Source organism: Bubalus kerabau, chromosome 12, assembly GCF_029407905.1.
Source record: "Bubalus kerabau isolate K-KA32 ecotype Philippines breed swamp buffalo chromosome 12, PCC_UOA_SB_1v2, whole genome shotgun sequence".
Classification (NCBI taxonomy): domain Eukaryota; kingdom Metazoa; phylum Chordata; class Mammalia; order Artiodactyla; family Bovidae; genus Bubalus; species Bubalus kerabau.
Genome location: NC_073635.1, coordinates 86,530,621 through 86,541,854, shown reverse-complemented (window position 1 = coordinate 86,541,854; position 11,234 = coordinate 86,530,621). Strand labels below are relative to the sequence as shown.

Sequence of the window (11,234 nt, the reverse complement as noted above, 5' to 3'; positions counted from 1 at the left end):
ACACACTTCAGTACTTGTTTTCAGAACAAATGACGTTAAAGATCTTCATTTTCTTTTTCAAGCAACAAGACAAAAGGAACATAACAATACAGATACTTAAGAGGATGTAGAATTTGACCCCAGACCAAAAAGTCCCTGAAAGCCAGATTAAAACAGAGAAAAAATGCTATGTTATTTTAATGTTCTGAAGGTTAAAAAATGAAATTTACATGTGATGAACAATCCCTTCAAGGAAGTGCTTTTAATCATTTATTTTAAAACTGCATATTCTGCATTATAATCTCTGACATAAAAAGTCAGATAAATGAGGTTACATTCAAAGAGTTAATTTTTAGAGTATGGCTCTGCTTCACGGCTATTTGCAAAATCTCCACTTCATGTAGCTAAATGCAAAAACTTTCAAAATGTGACTGAATTAAACTCACTTAGGATTTTCCCAAGGTAAGAAGAAATCAACTGTAACCTGATGGGGGGAAGTTATATTAAAATCAAATTAATGTTTCCAAGAACGATCTATGTTCTCTGAATTCAATAGCATCTCTTCAAACGTATCATTAAGCACTTACATAAAAAGCCCCATGAGTTAGATCTGAGACTATATCACATAAGCTGTCAACAATTACACCATGTGTCACATTTGAAGGAATGGGAAAATCTAAAAATAAAGTACTGAAGACAAAATAAAAATAACATCACTGCCATTTGGATAGACGGGTATCAAAGACCTTGGGTAGGTCTCCAAGGGGGGCATGTTCAATCTGAATTGTCCTAAATCCAACGAAATGTTTTCGTGGCATCTTTCATATTTCTAATAGAAAGATTTTCTCTTAATGGCCATTCTCATCTCCCTTTCCCGAGTTGAAATGTTAATGTGGAAAAATATTTTATGGAATATGAAAATAATCTTCTTATAAAAGATAAAATTCACCTGCAATTTTAAAAGTATATCTTAACCTAAATAAGTAATATAAAAACTATGATCATGTCAATGCTATTTGAAAGTCTATTTATTATTATTACTTCTAATGTTTAATAAGTTCGAAAGCAAGTAAGGCATCTTTATGTCCAAAGAATATATAACTTTCCTGACATACTTACAAGTGCACTCGAAAAGTAAACATGTTTATAGAAGAGTCCTTTCGAATCACGTTAGTGAGATCACACTTGATCTTGTTGTTTAAACTATTTTCATCTCATAGGGTATGATCTTTACAAATACAAACTATCAGTGAATAATTCTCTGATTTGTTGGTGAAAGTGAAAGTCACTCAGTCGTGTCTGACTCTGTGACCCTTTGGACTATAGCCCACCAGGCTTCTCTGTCCATGGAATTCTCCAGGCCTGAATACTGGAGTGGATAGCCGTTCACTTCTCCAGGAGATCTTCCCAACCCAGGGATCAAACCCAGGTCTCCCACATTGCAGGCAGATTCTTTACTGTCTGAGCCACCAGGGAAGCCCAAGAATACCAGAGTGGGTCACCTTCTCCAGGGTATCTTCCTGACCCAAGAATCGAACCGGGGTCTTCTGCATTGCAGGCGGATTCTTTGCCAGCTGAACTACCAGGGAAGCTCTCCAGAATGCATAAGTTCAAAGAAAAATTAAAGAAGATCATAAGATGGTATTAATTCAAAATGAATAGATATGTGTCAAAATATTATTGAAATAACAAACCAGGAGCAATATTTGAAATAAATGTAAGAAGTCAGGGATCCGTAATTCCCACTGCTACACTGTAGGACTCTGAGCCCTTGTGCAAGCTCACCCCGCTGTCGATGTATAACCAGTCCTGCATCGGTTGCTTTGTTTCTGGTATCTGGATTATTGCCTCAGCGTTCTGATGTGCTAGGGTATTTCACTGATTTTAGAATTTCCGTCCACACACTTGACTGCCTGGCCTTATGCTAATACCCAGGGGAATTCTTACCATGCCCATCCCCCAGAGTGCAGGATCCATCCCCCTGAACCATCTCTTGAATCAGGACTGGGCCAGTTCCGTTTCCCTTCTGATACAAATTCTGTTACAGACATCCTCCTTCAGCAGTCAGCCCTATTATTTCTCTCCTTCCCAAAATTTCCCCGCACTGGTCTGCAGCTGAGATTCAAGGATGCCACAGAACTCAGCCTACCAGGTGGTCACAGAGATGCCTAGAAAGAGCATCAGTGTTCATTTCAACTGGCAAAACTTCGTTTTTTGGTCTTCTAACTAAACAGTAGTCCTGGGTCTCTGCTACGAAATCAACTGGAAGTTTTCTTAAGGACATAAGACACCTACCTGTGGAGCAAAAAAGAAGGGGTTCACTCTCATTTGATAAAGGGTGAGCTTCCAGGTACCGGAGCAGCACTCCCCCCGGAGTGCACCCCAAACCACCAGCCAGCCACGGGATTTGGACAACTTTTATGAAAAGTTTTGTTCCTCATCGCGTAGCAATACTTACCCTTTAAAACCATACCTTCTTTTACAAGTGACAATATTAAGGAAGAAAAAAATAATTAGGTGCTTGTCTCCAAGTGTTTACATTCCGTTCAAGCCTGAGACTCCTGTCAAAGTCAGAAAGCTAGGAGGCTAATGGAGATAGGAAACAAACGGCAACAAAACACTTCTAACCAGCAAGTTTCCGGCCTTGTTAAAACTGAAACGCTGGAGGAGCAGGGAGGTTGCTGATGAGTGTCCTCTAACCCAGGGGCCAGAGAGCCGGCTTCCGGCGTCTCCACTGATGGGACTTGCGTTAAGTGGGATGTTTATTTGCACCTAGGGGTTAGGTTACTAGTGGAGAGGTCTGCGGCGGGAGTATTTAGTGTCATTTTATGTATTTGTCAATGAATGAAAAACACAAAACATTGCCCAGGGTTAAGACTTGGGAATTTTGTGATATTTGAGGGCATGGATTATGTTTTTGAAAGGGAAGCTAGAGTTTTTTTAATGTATTATTAAAACCCCAGTCTAATCGTGAGAAAGTATCAGAGGAGCTCTAATAGAGGGACAACCTCATGCTCAGTCGTGTCTGACTCTTTGCAACCCCGTGGACTGTAGCCCACCAGGCTCCTCTGTCCATGGGATTCTCCAGGCAAGAATCCTAGAGCAGGTTGCCATTTCCTTCTGCAGGGGATCTTCTCAACCCAGGGATGGATCTGGTGTCTCCTGAGTCTCCTGCATTACAGGCAGATTCTTCACCACTGTGCCGCCTAGGGAAGCCTGCCAAGTTGCTAAGCTGTCCTCCTCAAAACTGTCAAGGCATCAAAACCAAGACTGAGCCAAGGAGATGAGGTGCTGACAGCCAAATACCCTGTGTGTCCTGAGTGAGACTCTAGAACAGTCACGGGGCACTAGGTGAAAACTAAGGAATGACAAATTACTTCTAGACTTTCAACAAGATAATGAGTCAGTATTGGTTCATCACTGTAGCAAAAGATGTTAATAACAGGAGAAAATGGTAAAGGGCATATGGTGATTTGCTGAGCTCTCATCTTCATTTTTTCATGTATCTAAAATTTTCTAAAATATAAAGTCTATTAAAACTAAAAAAAAAACAAAAAAACAATTATTGAGGCTAAAGTTTGTTACTAAACCTTAAGCAAGATAAACAACTTTGATTATATAAGATAATCATTCCTCTTTTAAAACAGTTTTCTTTCCATAGAATAGGAAAAACTGCAATGATCCATTTTCACACCCTTCTCCTTTTAAATCTATGGTCTTAACTAATTGTATTGAATTTTTCCCTTTAATCGAAAGATAATGATTGGTCATTGTAGAAAATTAAGATGATACAGGTAAAAAGAGGAAAATCAAAATCACATGAACACATACAACAACTGAGGTAGAGCTAGTAACAGAAGGTACTTTCTAAATTTGTTAAGTTCATAAGACTGTAGCCTGGCAGGCTCCTCTGCCCATGGGATTCTCCAGGCAAGAATACTGGAGTAGGTTGCCATGCCCTCCTCCAGGGGATCTTCCCAACCCAGGTATCAAATCCAGATCTCCTGCATTGTGGGCAGATTTTTTACCAACTGAGCCACCAAGGAAGTAGTTCGTAAGTTTAAATACCTGAATTTCTCTTGAAAGTATACCAAAAAAATATACAATACAGATATAAAGTATAACTATTGCATTGCATTTCATTATATGATGGACCATTCTTATTTGGCCAGAGCATTATTTTGGGACCTTAACATTCTTTACATTTTTTAATGTTATTAAAAAAAACCTCACTCAGCCAAGCATTCTTCTTCTTAATTGTTGCATATGTCTGTAATTATTTCCTTAGCATAAATATCTAGAAATGGGGTTTCTGAGTCAAAAGCGATGAATAATTTTAAGATGTTTGCTAACCACTCTCTAACCACTTTAAGATGTTGTCAAACCACTCCCCAAACTTTGTGCCACTGTACACGTCAATAAACCAATTTGTAGAGTGCCTGGAATGCCTTTCACTCGTTAGCTCAGCCATTCAACAAAAATACCTAAAACCCTTCTACATCCATGTTCTTGTCATAAAATGCTCTCTTATAAAAAATATAAAATAGATTACAAGAGGATTTTCAAGAGATTTTTACATTTTAAAACTATGGCTTTCTGCATTACAAAATGTTTTTTTCCCTTGTTGTTTTATTTTGAAATATAAATTAACATTGTTAAATACAAAATAAATTAACTAATGAAGGGAGAAATAGACATCTAGGTGCCTAGGTATACTTTTCCACTTTCCCAAATCATAGTGTTTCCATTAAAATTGGTCTATAAACATGTCTACTTTGATACTTTGGCAAATTTGAAGTTGATCAGTTGAACTCAGGGCATTTTATATAAAGCAATACATATAATTACTGTAGAAGGCATGCCTTTTAGCCACAGAATGAAGTGGGCAGGAATGTTACTTTATTTTCTGTAACTGAGGCAGCTCAGGCCCTCTCTGAACCCTGGTTGGGCGGTATGATGGGAAATGCAATTTCAGCCCTGACTCGGTCATTCCCAAAGTCTGTAAAGATCTTCCAGAAGCAGCCGCTCCAATTCCATGTGGTGGGTTCAGCCAGGCTCCTTCAGGGCTCAGTGTCCCAGGGTGTGAGGGACACAAGACCCCTTTTCCCTTCTAAGTCCAGAACCCTGCATGGCAGGGGCAGGCTCCTGCCTCCGGTTTTTCTTCTGCAAAAAGGAGACCCATCGCCAAAGCCAAGCAGTTTCTGCTTTCCAACCCCACAGAAATTTCCTCAGGCAAAATCTCCCTTAACCACAGCCACCTGCTGAAATCCAGAGGAAGGTAAAATACCCAGGGAAGAAGACACAAAATAACAAGTCAATTGTTTTGATTGTTTTTTTAAATGATCTTGCCTAGTGGTAGATGGCGTTAAGCAGCTATCCTGAGCTGACCAATCTCCCAAGAATTAGCAGGTTAAGGGGAAAAACAGTCTTTGTGCAATTTAGATTTTAAAAAAAGCTGTCTGGGCTTGGAGTCCGAGTTCCTGGCCTTACAGGAGGATCTTCAGACTCCAACATGGCTGTTGCTGTTGAGCAGTTGCTCAGTCTTGTCTGACTCTTTGCAGCCCCCATGGACTGCAGTACTCCAGGCCTCCCTGCCCTTCACCATCTCCCGCAGTTTGCTCAAACTCATGTCCATCGAGTGGGTGATGCCATCCAACCATCTCATCCTCTGTCGTCCCCTTCTCCTCCTGCCTCCTTCCCAACATCAGGAGCTTTTCTAATGAGTCAGTTCTTTGTATCAGGTGGCCAAAGTATTCGAGTTTCAACTTTAGCATCAGTCCTTCCAATGAATATTCAGGACTGATTTCCTTTAGGATGGACAGGTTGGATCTCCTTGCTGTCCAAGGGACTCTCAAGAGTCTTCTCCAACACCACAGTTCAAAAGCATCCATTTTTCAGCGCTCAGCTTTCTTTATGGTTCAACTCTCACATCCATACATGACTACTGGAAAAATCATAGCTTTGACTAGATGGACCTTTTTTGGCAAACTAACATTTCTGCTTTTTAATACGCTGTCTAGGTAGACAACCAGGGGAGGTCTGTTCTGCTTTCCTTTTCTGGGAAAGTCCTCATTCACCTAGACCACTTCGTGCCTGAACATCCTCAAGTTCTACTGGTTCCTGGCCTTTTCCTTCACATTTTTCCTCAAACCCAGGCTCCCTGCGCTCTCTAGGTGAGCTCAGTAAACAGATTCATGCAGGTTGGCACCAAAAATAAAAATTGTTCTGGGGCTTCTTAGCATTCACCCCAGAGATGGGACTTCCCCGGGGAGAAGGTCACGTTTGTTCCTAGGAAAGGATGATGACACAAAAGGATGCTGACGCAGCAAGCGAGCAGAAGAGACTGTCCAGAGCGGAGTGATGAATGGTCCCGTCTGTAAACCCGTGACCCCCAGTGTTCAATTTCCCGCTGTTGCCTCACCAGGAACACAAAGTTACTTTGTTACATGAAAGAGCAACAGTGAACCTGTGGGGATTACTTGGGCAAGGAGGCATCTATTGACCATAATTTTCTACAGGCTGCTGCCACTGCTGCTAAATCGCTTCAGTTGTGTCCAACTCTGTGCGACCCCAGAGATGGCAGCCCACCAGGCTCCCCCATCCCTGGGATTCTCTAGGCAAGAACACTGGAGTGGGTTGCCATTTCCTTCTCCAATGCATGAAAGTAAAAAGTGAAAGTGAAGTCGCTCAATCGTGTCTGACTCTTAGCAACCCTATGGACTACAGCTTACCAGGCTTCTCCATCCATGGATTTTCCAGGCAAGAGTACTGGAGTGGGGTGCCATTGGCTTCTCTGAATTTTCTACATAAAAGGGTTTTTTTCCCCCTACTTAAACTGAAGATCCTGCCTCTCCACAACCAGCCTTCTCCTGGAGTCATACTTAGTTAATCCATCTCTGGACCCTTTGTCTTACACCCTTTTGTGGACTTAAGTTGGCTCTGTTACGGGTGTGTGTAACACTAGTCTCCTCTGTATGGCTGTGACTATTCCAGGCAAGAGTCCAGTCTCGTCTTCATATGCACTCATTCATTCAAGCAGTGGCACCTGCTCTGTTGGAAGGGCGTTGCGGCTAAGTCAATGAGTTGGATACATTGTTGTTTAGTCACTCAGTCTGTCTGACACTCTTTGCTATCCTATGGACTGAAGCCCACCGGCTCCTCTGTCCACAGGATTCTCCAGGCAAGAGTACTAGAGTGGGTTGCCATGCCCTCTTCCAGGGGATCTTTCCCACCCAGGGACCAAACCCTTGTCTCCTGCATTGCACTCAGACTATTCTTTACCGCTGAGCCACAGGCAGTAATTATAAACAAAGATGGGGGTGCAGAATTTCAGGTAAAGATACTAGGTTTCATGGACAGGTCAAGCAGCCAGACTTTTTGTCCCTGTGATCCTAACACTCGACGCAGAGCTTTGCATGGAGAACTGTGTATAATGAATGAAATGACTGCGGATATTAGATTGAGTTTCTTGTCCACTTCCCACTAGTCGTGTAACATATGGCAGTTGCCCTGGCCTTTCCTGTTTCTAACACTAAAAACAGAGGATCTCTTTAAAAATTCAACACTGTTCTAAGAAAAGAAAAAACCTGCTACCCTAAAGATACGTGAACACGTAGTGCTTCTTCAGTTTCTGTCCTGGGATACAGTCTTAGTCTCCAAACACACTCATACTAGTGGCCATGAAGTAGAGAGAGGATGGAATGAGATGAGCTGGTCCAGTCTCTTGTAATATGCCTGGTGACACTGAGGCCAGGCAGGTGCGAGACGGGCTGGTGAGCGCAGAGCTGGAGAACTCTGCGGCCTCTCTGTAAACGTGGAGCCAGCGCCTCTGGCTCAGGTGTTGGGAGATTGTATTCACACCCCCACCATCCCAGAAATTAGTATTCCCAGATTACAAAGAGTGTCATGCTCTGTCTTGCTGCTGCTAAGCTGCTGCTAAGTCGCTTCAGTTGTGTCCGACTCTGTGCGACCCCATAGATGGCAGCCCATCAGGCCCTGCCGTCCCTGGGATTCTCCAGGCAAGAATACTGGAGTGGGTTGCCATTTCCTTCTCCAATGCTCTGTCTTGACGTGCATTTAAATCACCTTCATTTTGTGTTCTTATCTTTCACAGGACTATAAAGATTTTGGTATAAGACTTAATCGTGTGCATCTCATCTGAATATCCTCCCTGATTGCTATCTGAAGAACGAATGAATGAATCCTGTCTTTGACGTGAATGCCTTCTTACTAACATTTCTTCACCTTGGTGCTTTGAGTCAAATTGAAGAAAATCTGTCTGATCAACATGATCTTCTAAAGAATTAAGTTTCTTTTGGGAAATTAACAGAATTAAGTTTGTACAGATCCAAGAAAGAACCTAACATGTAAACTTAGTAAGCAGATACATATTCCTGGCCAATAAACCTGCATTATTTTGTAATCAAAGCTCTGGATCCTTTATTAAATATTTTGTTCTTAGGCCATACACAGAAAAATTAAATTGACCTTTTCCATAGAAAAACTGGGTGAAACTGAGTGAGTGCTATTTCACAATTTGCAACATCTTTACTGTGTAAATCACTAAAAAAAAAAGAATCTTAAACACGCTTCATCCTTGGTAAAAACTGATTTAAAAAAAAAAAAATTCTGACCCCATAACATTTTGGCATAGCTATCTCTTCCTTTTGTCAGAAACAGAAATGATTTGAAATAACTCTAAAGGCGGTTCAAAGATAACTGCTTTTAAAAAACACACAACAGTTAACCATCCCGAAAGAGGGGCCTGATCGTCTGATGAGGAGCAAATCGTGTTTAGACAAATTCAGGAGATGACATCTAGACCCAGCAACACCTAGACGATCTTTTCACACATCATTTGGTGTTTTTTTTTTTTTTTCCTTTTCGACGGATGGATGAGCAAACTTTAAGGAGTTAATGGGCAGATAAAAGTCGGATGGAAAAGGACAGTAATGTTAAGACAAGTTAAAAGCTCTTTCCGACACCAGCTCCCAATCCGGCCTCCCCAGCCTTTTCCCCTGTGAACTTTTTGTGTTTCATTCATTTTGCTGGAATTGGAAAGAAAGAGGCCAAGAAAAGGCCGTATCCTGCCTCATTGACTAAAGCTCTCCTGTAAGCGAGTTTAATGGGCTAGAAGCGAACACCACTGGCAGTTCTAAGAAAACTTACCCGCGTCTCCAGCTCGCCCCGAGGGCTCCCCGAGGGCTCCCCGCGGCTCCGACTCTCCGCTTCCCTTCACGCTCCTTTTCCTCGCATCTGCGGAAGCTTCCGCGACCAACCAGGAGCATCTATTAGGAAACAAACCCCGCGCCGATAGAAGTGCTTCGGGCCTCATTAACGGAGGGTCCCGGCCGAGAACTAGCTGTAATTACAGCCGACTTAACAGTGATGCTCACGTGAGCCGATAAGCTCTTAAGACCGAAATCAAATTTCCTTTACATTTGCAAGCCGTTGTTTCCTCTCATTTACCCTGTGAAAAGGGGTCCTTCTCTGCCTGATGGGAACCTCTCAGCCACTCTCACTTTCTGTGCATGCTGCTATTGTGACCCCTTTCTTGTATCCTTTTTCCACAAGGTTTCTTCTGAAGTACATCAAGGAAGGGGCCACAGAGACGGAAATTCTTGTCACCGAGCACAAGAAAGGGCCTTTTCCTCGCCTTCATCCAAGCAGAACACTTGGTGGTTTGGTGCGTGTGTGCGTGTGTGCGTGTGTGCGTGTGTGTGTTTACCTTGTATTGCAGTGCTGTATTCAGGGAGAAGTGCAGAGTGCACCAGGGCGCAGCTCAAGTGTCACAAACTGAAAACTCCCAAATAACCACGACCAGCACGTCCGTTACCTAGGGCTGTGGAAGCAAAGTGCCGCAAAGGGGCGGGGTCAGGGGGTGGGTGGGGTGGGGAATTTGCTCTTTCACAGTTCTGGAAGCCAGAGGTCAGAGGTCAAGGTGTTGGCAGGATTGGATCCTTCTGGAAGCTGGGAGGGGTTATCTGCTCTGGGCCCCTCCCCCGGCTCCTGGTGATAGCCAGGGTTCTCCGGGGGTCCTCTCTGCAATCCTCTGCCTCTGTCTCCGCAGGGCCTTCCCCTGCGCATCCCTCTAAAGATGGGCGTTAACCTGATTACATCTGCAAGCAGCCTGTTTCCAAGAAAGGCCCTTCTGTCTATACGTCTCAGTGACTCCCCTAACTGCCTCTTTTAAGCTGGCGTTCCACCAGGGTAGCAGCGATGAAGAAATCAGCTGCCAATGCAGGAGACACGAGTTTGACCCCTCAGTCAGGAAGATCCCCTGGAGAAGGAAATGGCAACCCACTCCAGTATTTTTGCCTGGGAAATCCCATGGACAGAGGAGTCTGACAGGCTACAGTCCATAGGGTCGCAGAGAGTGGGACACAACTTATCCATTAAACAGCAACCTTCACTTATTCAATGGCAACCCACTCCAGTACTCTTGCCTGGAAAATCCCATGGGTGGAGGAGCCTGGTAGGCTGCAGTCCATGGGGTCGCTAGGAGTCGGACACGACTGAGCAACTTCACTTTCACTTTTCGCTTTCATGCATTGGAGAAGGAAATGGCAACCCACTCCAGTGCTCTTGCCTGGAGAATCCCAGGGACGGGGGAGCCTGGTGGGCTGCCGTCTCTGGGGTCGCACAGAGTCGGACACAACTAAAGCGACTTAGCAGCAGCAACAGCAACAGCTTAAAAGTCAACACACTTCCTCCACTTTTTTTGAGCACTTGATTTGAAGCCATTTTTAGGAGGCCTCCAGTTTGGTATGCAGGTACTTCTCTAAGTGGTGTTTTCGTTTTTAAACAGATTTATTCATGCACTGGAGAAGGAAATGGCAACGGACTCCAGTGTTCTTGCCTGGAGAATCCCAGGGATGGGGGAGCCTGGTGGGCTGCCGTCTATGGGGTCGCACAGAGTCGGACATGACTGAAGCAACTTAGCAGCAGCAGCAGCAGCAGCTTCGGTTGATTTATTTGGGGGGTTGGGGTCTCGGATCTGCCGGCTGTCTGGTTGGGACACAGGGAAGGGTCATTTCCTTGCTGAGATGTCCACAGCCTCTGATCGCAGGCTGTGAGTGGACTTAGCTCTGGCGTCCCCCCTACATTTCTGAGAATTTTTATTCTGGCTGCATGAGGGCCCTGGGATCTTGAAGGCCAGTTCTTTGCTCCCATCTCCCCTGGGCTTCGCATCTCTCCAAAAGTCCAGGGGGAAGCAAGATACAGAACACCCTGCTCTGCTCCCATCCCCTTCCCTC

At 43.8% G+C, this 11,234-nt stretch overlaps 1 long non-coding RNA gene across 1 annotated transcript; it reads right to left on the bottom strand.

Annotated features, from left to right (window-relative positions):
- Window positions 1–989: 989 nt before the first annotated feature.
- Window positions 990–9,696, bottom strand: LOC129624200 (uncharacterized). The gene is made up of 2 exons (XR_008700819.1): window positions 9,148–9,696; window positions 990–1,572 (listed from the first exon to the last, which is right to left on the bottom strand). It is a non-coding gene; the product is annotated as an uncharacterized LOC129624200 (long non-coding RNA).
- Window positions 9,697–11,234: the final 1,538 nt, after the last annotated feature.